Source organism: Lepisosteus platostomus, chromosome 16 (genome assembly GCF_059453375.1).
Source record: "Lepisosteus platostomus isolate fLepPlt1 chromosome 16, fLepPlt1.hap1, whole genome shotgun sequence".
NCBI lineage: Eukaryota > Metazoa > Chordata > Actinopteri > Semionotiformes > Lepisosteidae > Lepisosteus > Lepisosteus platostomus.
In genome coordinates, this window is record NC_142626.1 from 23,115,416 (window position 1) to 23,125,799 (window position 10,384).

At 37.5% G+C, this 10,384-nt stretch overlaps 1 long non-coding RNA gene across 1 annotated transcript; it reads left to right on the forward strand.

Annotated features, from left to right (window-relative positions):
* The first annotated feature begins 242 nt into the window (after positions 1-242).
* Positions 243-10,172, forward strand: LOC148647071 (uncharacterized). The gene is made up of 3 exons (XR_015927625.1): positions 243-975; positions 3,015-3,092; positions 3,985-10,172. It is a non-coding gene; the product is annotated as an uncharacterized LOC148647071 (long non-coding RNA).
* The last annotated feature ends 212 nt before the right edge of the window (positions 10,173-10,384 follow it).

The following is a 10,384-nucleotide window of genomic DNA, read 5'->3' on the forward strand; positions in this document are numbered from 1 at the left end:
TTTATTTCCCTCACGGAATCAATAAAAGTATCTATCATCTATCTAAACTATGGGACAGAATTCTGGGCTCTCCCTATACCAGAGATTACGGTACGGCTTCAGAATGGTGATTGGCTGACACCATCTGACACCCCTCTGATTGGAGAAAAACGACGTGCTGGTCTGCTATACATACTGTACCAGGAAGAGGATTTCTTTCTATTCGAAACGTGTATTTTAAAAGTTTAATTAAGAAGTAAAAACCTTACAGTGTACACAGATTTCTAAACTGATCAGGAGGAAGAAAAATCACCTGTGTTTCGTGCGTAAAAAGTGGTTATTAACTATCGAAACCTGTTTTATTTATTTTATTTTTATTTAGATTAAGAGTTCCCGTCACCCCCATTTCCATTTAAATCACAAACCCGTGTTTAATTAAATGTCTTTTAACGTAAATCTTTATCTTTGTCTTATGCATAATAATGTTCACCACTCTGTGCAGCAAATTAATAATAAACTTTATTTTATATAGCGTTTTAAACGAATAAGTAATTAGATTGCTCATAAACCTAATCACTTATTCTACATAAACACAGCGTAATTGCTCTCTGAAAATGCTTTTTTCTTTTTATTTAGGCTCAGATTTCAACTATAGATCGTACACTAATTCATTGTCACTAATTAATTGCGCTTTAACAGAAACCAAATTATATCGTTATTAATTTCTTTAGATACGCGATTCCATATTATATTCCCTTTTAATCAAATTCTAAAAGTATGCTTGTTGATTCTGGTATCACGTTAGTTAAAGACTTCGATGCTTAAAATGTTTAGGGAGTAATGGAATACTGGTGAGTATAGTTCAGGTGGGTAGCTGCGTCAGCATGCGTAGGCTGCAAAGGAACAAGTAATAAGTTTATTCCATGCTGAAAAAAAGAAGAAAGAGAACACAACGTTTCGGCCGTGGAGCCTTCTTCAGGTGTGGTGCTGGTACTGGTGAGTATGTTTTCTTTAAAGTACCAAGACCAGCCATATACTGTATGTTTATGTTCCAAAATTAATATTGTTTATGGCCTTCACACGCGTTACAGTATGGTTATATTCTTTTTGTGCTCAGCTACTAAGATTTCCCTTCAGTGGTAAAATTCCATATAAATATTCAATACTTAAACAGGCACAGTAAAGACATTAAATATACATATACATACTGTATACAGTACAGTTTGCATGCAGTAATATGTTTATGTTCCTAAATCAATCTCTTTTATGAGCATGTGAAAGGCATGGTGAATTGGAGATTCTAAAAAATTACTGTGCTTTGCATGATTGGAAACAAATGCTGATTGCGAAATGCTGTGGTGTTATTTTTATAAGACGGTCAATGAAAAAAAGAATGTGGACCAGGGCAATACTTTGAGTTTACAGCTTGTCCAAGGTCATTCATTATTAATACTATTAGTAATATCGTCGTTAAAGACTTTGATGGCGACAGCTCAAACATGAGAGGTTGAGCTTTATTAGCTCCACCTTGCGGAAATTCCGGATACTATTATTTTATTGAGGTACTATAGGAGAATTTACGGTAACTCGCGGTAGACTGCGTAAAGCCCACCGCAAAATAATGCGGTATCGCCCGCTTGTTTTGAATGGCTGCATCTGTAGCAAACTAACATATTCTAACATAAATTAAATTGTTCCACAAGTAAATAAAGCTCAGGCTGGCAATGGCCTAGACACTTAAATAAGCCAATTAAACGAAATAAAGAATGATAGACACCCTTCAAAAACAACAAGATCCAAATAGAGTATAACAAACTGTGAACAGAGCTGTTAAAGGATATTAAAAAGGTCAAGAGAGAGATGAAAACTTCTATTAAAATTGTGGATATTTATACAAGGAGAGTGAATAATTGAATTCTATGGTTAAAATGATAAAATAGAGAAAATCATGTCATGTCCTGACACTAGTTTCCTTTACGAGCATATTCTAGAATTTTACCAATTGCACCTTTTTGTCAGGAAATTGGTTATAGTCACATACTGTATTCCTCTCTGGAGCAGTTAGGTAACAATAAAAAGATCACAAACTTAAAAACACAAATATTTATTCACAACAATATATAACTACCAAAGTACAATGTCAACGAACATTTTGTCAGATTTTTTTAAGAGTTGCAGGGCCTTCCCTTTTACATTGTTTCTAATATTTTAAAATCAGGAAAAACAATTCGATAAATCTCTAAATGGTTTCTATTCAATCTTTCTCCATATTCTAAATGGTGCATCAAAACTGAAAGAAAGTATATTTTTTGCCTAGTGGAAACAAGGATAAATACATAATCCCACAAGTTCAACAAACCCTTTCAAAAATTCCCAGATTCTTAGAATTACAATCTTAGATCTTTTTTTTTTTTGCTCAAATTCCATGGTGCTCTTTATCAGTCTAGCATGTAATGGAATACAATCACTTCAGTGTACCAGAGAGAGTTTGTGGAGTTTAACTGTATCTTCCCCAAAAAGGCTGGCTTACTGATGTCCCAAGAAGCGTGTAGTCATTTTTGGTTATTTCTAAAACTGCCAGGCTACAATGGCTATAACGACCCTCTAATCATTGTGGCTGCCTTAGTTTATAAGCTAAGATAAGGGACAGCTGCTGTCAGCCTCCAAAACTTTAAATAGTTTGCCTTATAGACAAAATATGCTAGTTGGTGTAGTTAATTTTTTGATAACCCACTGTGTGCACCAACAACAATCTTTTCAAAAAGAAATCCTTTAAAAACTATATGGTGAAATTTAATCAAGATCTACCTTGAAGTAATAGCAAGTATGAAATGCATGTAAAATTTCAACTAAAGATATTATATAACTTATATTTTAACTTATACTTTTTCCCAGTCTGATATAATGAAATATACAAACTTCACTCACCCTGTCTGTATATCTCTGACACTGTATAATGTGTAATGTTTCTCTCCTTATGAAACTAAAACTGTCTGCCTCCAGGTGTAGATATGTCTCTTATACCTTCCCCATAGGACCTCACTGCAATTCTGAAGTACCCAACACCTACACTACTCCGTCTTTGGAGGTTACAGGGAGGCAATTCAAATCAGGTATTATGCAATGACAAACCAAAGAACATCCTGTACCAGAACAGCAAACGTTTCCATTTTTTTCCATCCAATACCAAAAAGTACCAGCTCCTAGCAAGGGTCCCTGTAACCTAGAGCCCTCTCCAGAAGCACATAAGGTGGGACAATCCCTGGACATCCAGAATGCATTTTACCTGTGTGATAGAAGGGGCTATATACTTTAACATATAACAATACCACTTTTTATGTTCCATCCACCTGTTTCAGGTGAGCAGAAGTATTATGACATTTGGCTGCCAGGTGTTTCTTAGTGGTCAGGTGTTTCGTGCTGCAGTGATTGTGCACAAATAAAAGGGCTGTGAGTGTATAGTGCTGGATTTAGACTTTGTTCTTTCCCTTGGTGTCTGCCTTTGGAGTCACTAAGCCTAAACCAACAAACAAAGACTACAGAGCTGTTTTTGAAAGAAATGCAAGCAGCGTGGATGCTGAAACAAAAGAAGAACTTAATCAGCACCTGGACATAGCAAAATCAACTATCTGGATTATCTTGAAAAAGAAAGAAAACCTGGTACTGTTGTGCTTAGCAATTGACAATGACCAGGGAGGCCAAGAAAAACAGCTGCAGTTGAATTTAGCGCCACCGAACAGCTTTGTTTCTGTACGGGTACAAGACATTTTTGTTAAGGACACTGTGAGCAGTGCTTTGGTTACAATCACAGTGAAAGCTTGTGCTCTCATTTTTTTCAAAGTGTTTTTTTGTGTTTGTTTTGAAGTTTTTGTTCATTATGGGGTCTTAAGAAAGAGAAAAAGATTTAGCTTAATAACCGACAACAGTATGCACATAATTCTAGCTTGGATAGTGATCTATTACCAAAGAATGAAAAATGTAAATATATTTTTAATTCTTTTACAGTTGGCTTATTTGAGTAGAACTGCGTTGTGTCACGAAGCAGTTCTTTCCGGGCCCTATGCAGATGACATGATCCAGTTGGTGAGGACACAGTAGGGAGAAAATCATGCAGGAGAAGGGTATGGAGGCAGGGGGGTGTGTCCAAGGTGAGCAGGAGTCCGGGGCAAACAATCAAAGACTAAATCCAAAACGGGGAATCCAAAGCAGAAGTGTAGTCCAATGCCAGACGATCCATCCAAAGGAGTTAAAAACCAGGAGCCGGGTCGGGACCGGCAGGGGGAATCAGGAACGGAGGGTTAAAACCATAACGGAGCCAGACGCAGCAGGACCCCGGGTTCTCACGAAACTGGATTCAATGAGGAACCTCGGGTGACATCTGCGTCTGGCTTTTAAGGGAGAACAGAAATCAGAAACAGGTGCAGGTAATGGGGCAGAACAAGGAAGGGCTGGAGTGCCCTTAAGAGGAGGAGTAGCGATCGTGACACATTGTTCACTAAGCTTGATATATTGTTTTTTGAGTGAACTTGACTTAGGTTGGGAACTGGGTGGAATTCCCCATAAGAAACAATGGAATTTTTATTTTTGATTTATGATGTTCAACATTTCAAACAGATTTTCAGGAACAAATTTGGTTCTGATACAGGGGTATAAATGTATATAATAATGCCAATTCATAGTATGTCCCTTCTTCTTGAGCATTTTAGCATACATATATTATTGAAAAACTATTTATTAAAACCAGTAAAGTATCATGAGCACTCAACTATATTTATGACACAGTTATATATATAAATGTTGGCCCATGTAGATTACTTTACTTTGCATTAGCTTTCTGGTACAAATAATACCAGAAAGTATAAATAATCTGAATCAAAGCCCCCTTCATTTTCTGTGTGGTAAAACAAAAGCTTGATTGAAATAATTACATTCCCAGGGTATTTAAAATGTCTTTGATTTTGAATTCTGTTCCATGGATGCAGAACAGGAAAGTAACCTAATGAATTCTGCCATAAGTGTATTTTTCTGTGTAAGATTACACCTGATTTTGAGATTCAAGATGTCAAGTCATGGAATTACTAAGGCAGGATTTTGGAAAAGGTTTATAGCACCAGTGAACAGTTCTGAATTCTTCTTTTTCTGCTGATCCTGGTGCATCTGTGGTTGGATCTCAGAGGGGACTACCTGCCTTAGTCAAGAAAGACGTGATCCAGATATGATATCTGCGAGTCACTGTTTTTTTTCTTCAAAGAAATGTGTGTGAAGTCCAACTAAGCTACGTAATGTCAACAGCAGTATCTAACTGTCACGCCCCACACTCTCCCTCGCAAACGACGTTACATTCCCGGAACCTCTGCTTCCCAATCTCATCCCTGATTGAACCCAGCACATTCTCACATGCATCAGATTCCTCAAATTCTCACTCCCTAACCAATCATCCAATCACACCCCTTTCCTTTCAGTATTTAAACCCCCTTCGCACACCTTCCCATGCTCACTATTGAGAAGCCTTTCTTAGTATTCTCCAGTGTGTGTTTCCAAACCTTTTGACTGATCTCCCGTTACGAATCTTCTGCTTCCGCCTCTTGACCTCGCCTTCTGGATTTTGCCTTTGAATTGTTTTGGATTTCTCTCGTTACCGGACCCTCTGCCTCCCTTATCGACCCAGCCTTTGGATTTTGTCTTTTGGTTTGTCCCTTTGCTACTCTGTGTCCTGTGGGATTCCGGTCACGCATAAGGATCCTTCTATTCCACGTATTGGTTCCCTGACACTAACTATGTATTGAAATAACTATGTATTTCAGTACTTAGGTTAAAAAGATCACTTTATTGGCCACATATAATTTCTTGTATTAGGAATTTGTCTTTCTCACATACCCCAAGTTGCTCTCCATGAGACACACAGACAGGGAGAGAAGCTTGGGGTCAGAGCACAGGGCCAGACACTTATACGACGCACAGGATATGGACCAGCAACCTTCCAGCCACAGAGCCACCCAAAAGCAACTATTCTGGCCAGTACAGGGATCGAACCCACAACCTTGGCATTACTAGCACCATGCTCTAACTGAGCTAATCAATAAGAGAGAGAGAGATATGAATATGTATTAAAGTATTTGTCGTGACAAATCTAACTAAGAGAAAGGCAGTCTGTCTGGGGCTGGATAGGTTACCCAAACCTATTGCAGAGAGCTAAATGTACATTATCAGGCCTGGAGAGATTACTTATCTGATTATAAGGTTACTATAGAGTCTGCTAGATCCACCTACTTCTCTCACATCATTGAAAATCACCAAAACAACCCCAGACATCTTTTCTCCATCATCAACAGACTGCTCAAGCCAAACTGCCCCACCACATTACCTTACTCATCACAACTTTGCAACACATTCTTAGATTTCTTTAGTTCTAAGATTGAGAACATCCGGCATCACATTCTCTCCACTACGGATATAATTTCCATACCTCCTCCCTCCTCATCCAACTTCTCTGGTTCCCGTCTCTCCAGCTTCTCTCTTCTTGACTCAGCATCCCTAAACAAACTAGTTACATGCATGAAACCCACCACATCTATTTTAGATCCCATTCCCACCACTTTATTCCAGTCCTGTTTCTCTTCTCTCTGTCCCATTGTCCTCAATATAATACATGAATCCTTAAGCACCGGCATTGTACCAACGGTCCTCAAAACTGCTGCTATTACCCCCGTGCCAAAGAAGCCTAACATGGCTCTCAACAATCTTAACAACTTCCGCCCCATCTCCAACTTACCCTTTCTCTCTAAAATTCTAGAACGTGCTGTCACACTTCAGTTACATTACCACCTCATGACAAACAACCTTTTCGAACCCCTCCAATATGGCTTCCATACTGGGCCTCTTGCTCTTCAGCATTTACATGTTCCCACTTGGTCAGCTTTTAAGATCACATGGCCTCAGCTTTCATTTTTACGCTGACGATACTCAAATATACATCCATACCAAACCCGACACTGATGTGGCTGTCTCTATTCTATCTAATTGCATCTCTGACATAAAAATTTGGATGACTCAAAACTTCCTTCATCTTAACTGTGACAAGACTGAAGTCATGCTTATTGGTACCCCCCATCAACTTCGTAAAGCCACTCCAGTAACCCTGTCTGTAGATGGCTCTGTACTTGAGGTTCAATCAAAATTGAAAAACCTTGGGGTTATATTCGATTCTGGCTTAACATTCGACCCACATGTACAGCATACTGTCAAAACATCTTTTTTTCACCTTAGAAATATCGCAAGACTACGCCCTATGCTATCATTAACTGTGGCTGAAAAGCTGATCAACATATTTGTATTCTCTCGAATTGACTACTGCAATTCTCTACTCCCTGGGGTATCTAAATCTACTCTGAACAAGCTGCAGTATGTCCAAAATTCAGCAGCCAGAATCCTGACCAGGTCTAGTGCAAGTGTTCACATTACTCCTATCCTGGAGTCCTTGCACTGGCTTCCGGTCACATTCCGTGTAGACTTTAAAATCCTCATGCTCACCTATAAGGCTTTACATGGCTTGGCACCTCAATATCTGTCTGAACTTTTATCGCCCTACTCCCCACCTCGCAACCTCCGCTCTTCAAATTCTGCCCTCCTTACTGTCCCCCAAGCCCGTCTACATTCTATGGGCGACAGGGCCTTTTCCTGCTATGCCCCCAAGCTCTGGAACTCTTTGCCCAAGGATATTAGAGAGTCATCTTCTCTAAACTCCTTCAAATCCAGACTCAAAACCTTCTTATTCAGAAAAGCCTTTACTTAACTGGTTCCATTCTTCACCCCTCTGCTCTTCTTAATACCACCTTCCACGGTCTCCTCTATTGTTATTGTTGTATTGTTGTAATTATAATTGTGTCCTATCTTGTGAAATCTTCTTATTTATTGTTGTAGTCTTTTTATTTATTGTTATTGTCATCCTGTAAAGCGCTTTGAGAAGCCACCTTTAAAGGCGCTATATAAAATAAAGTTTTTTATTATTATTATTATTATTATTATTATTATTATTATTATTATTATTATTATAAAGAGTTTACTGCAAGGGTGTAAGATAAGATAAGATAATTCTTGCATTAAGAATTCGTCCTTTTGCATACTCCAGCCCACTCTCCATGAGACACAGACAGGGAGAGAGCTTTGGGATCAGAGCGCAGGGTCAGTGCCTGCCTGCCCTCACACCTAAAGAAGACTATTTTACATTTCTTTGTGCGGTTCATAGTGCAATTAACCCTTGCTAGTACCTTTGCGGCCTTTTGAAAGCAAAATGATCTCTGGTTCTTTAACAGATAATGTGAAAGACACACGAATCAAAACCTGTTTTTATAGCTTTTAAAGTCATGCAATGTGTAGAAAGGAACACATAATTATATCTTATATATGAAAAATACATAATATAGCACCCAAACAAAGGCAAATGTGTTTTTAATAAAATGTTTTTTATTCATTCATAATCCAACTCACATAACTCACATTCCAGAATGCCTGAATAAGAGGACAAGACATTTGTTTGCGCATCACATCTTACCAAGTACTAGAATATTTCATATATCTCCTAAATCCAATTTATCAATTCTGGCTTTCAGCCTTCACAGCTCCAAACAGATCTCTGGGTGGCACTTGTGTTGAATTAGATGTTACTGAAATGGTAGCATAATTTTAATTTTTAGTCCAATAATCATATTTCCTGAAAATACAACATATTTTATATGTCATATAAAATGCCTAGCTAATGTTTAAAATGTAACGTGGATATACAGTACTGTTTCTTGAAAAAAGGATTGTATGCTAAGAAATGGATCAGATCACGCTTCTTCAATGTGCCTGGTTTCTCGGAAATTCTCCGAAAAAAAAGAATAGTCATGGAGTAACTATAAACTATCCAAAACAACTGAAATTGTTAATATTGCAGTTTGCCAATTATTGTTGAGATATGCATCTCTCAAAATATAACATTTTAATATTTTAATGATAGCTTACAAAACAGGGGTGTAAATAATTGCATGTAGATGAAGGCAGTCTGTGGCAAACATTAACAAGACACATCCATCTCAAATAATGAAGGTGAAGGCAAACAGGAAGTCCAAGAAAGCCATAAATCTTTACTGTATATTGACTTTATAATGCTACTGTATGGATATTGCTACATATTATTTCACAGAATTCTTTAATATTTGTGGAATGTGGGGAAATTTAGTTTTTTTGTCCTTGTATTCCACACATCCACATGCTGTGCTTGGTGAGGGTGATAATATAGTAATACGTTTCTAATTAATATTTATCCACAATACAGGTACAGACACGTAACTCCAGATTCTGAAACAGCTTCTTCCCACAAGCTGTCAGATTGTTGAATAGTACCTCTACCACTGACTCACTCTTTTTTAGTATTTTTACACCGTTTTCACTGACTTTTATTTAAGTTGAGTGTTATTTAACTTTGTTGTTGATGCTGCTTCTGTTCTGTATTTAAGTTTATGTTTCCTTAGTGTCTTTGTATTGGAGCATGCATGCAAATAAGCGTTTCATTATACTTATTCATGACAAATAAACTGATCTGAGCAATGTCTAATAATTCTATTATTGTTATTCAGTTTTGTGACACATCTCAGTTGGAGTTGTGCTAGCAGTGTGGTTACAACATCCTGTCTCAACAATGTAATCGTTGTATTAAATGAAATTGTTGGTCACTAGTATGTATACAGTATGACTAATGCAGTAAAGCACTAATGGGGTGAACGTAATGCTTCATGTAAGAGCACGCTGCTCTATAATTGTCCTTGTGGATCCACAAGCACAGATGTGTAATTCATGTCTTGTGTTCTTATTTTGTCTGCTTAATTTCATTAGCTATTTGTTTTCTTCCTAAATTACATTTGCACTTGTGATGTTCTGTTCGTTCCTTGCTTTATAACTGTCTTTTAATGGCTTTTAGTTGTGCTTCCTTAGTTTTTCTCCTTTCCTTTACAGTCAAGCCCTCCTGCCTGTACAGAAGACAGTCATGAATTAGTTTTTTATACTTTCCTCTTTATTTTGTGATGTGGCAGAGCAGTGTCATGTCAACCACTGGTTTTGTTAACCGTACTACAAAAATCTACAGTGAAATAATAACACATTAGGTACCAAAGTGAGGATTCTCACAATCCCGAATGTGTATTACTTCTCAAAGTTTTGACCTTAGAGATTGTCTAAATGTGGGTTCCGTGCTATGTAGCCTCACTCTGAACATTTCTTGTAGTGTGTATTGTTTAAGTTGTAATAATCAAAATCAAATACAATGAAAAAGTTAAAAAATGACTCTCATAATCATGTGCCCATTTAAAATGTGCTAAATAGCAAAATAGTTGATTTGTCATATTAATTTGAGATATTCTAAACAGGT